Below are 251 nucleotides of genomic sequence, written 5' to 3'. Positions count from 1 at the left end.
GGATCAGAAACAGGTGTGAGCTCCATCCTGCCACTCAGCAGCTGCATGAACTGAGGATAGCTGCAGGAAAACAGAATCTCTAGTTACAAGAGCCAATGATGGACTGGAGACCTGTCCAGGGTGTCCCCTGCCTCTCACAGTGAATGCTGGATATGTGCATCAGTGACCCCCGTGACCCAAAAAAGGAAGAAGTGGGTAAAAGATGATGGATGGATGGATGGATGGATGGATGGATGGATGGATGGATGGAT

The sequence above is a fragment of the Nematolebias whitei genome, chromosome 9, assembly GCF_014905685.2.
Source record: "Nematolebias whitei isolate Nwh7 chromosome 9, NemWhi1, whole genome shotgun sequence".
Classification (NCBI taxonomy): Eukaryota; Metazoa; Chordata; class Actinopteri; order Cyprinodontiformes; family Rivulidae; genus Nematolebias; species Nematolebias whitei.
Note: the sequence above shows the minus strand (reverse complement) of the source record.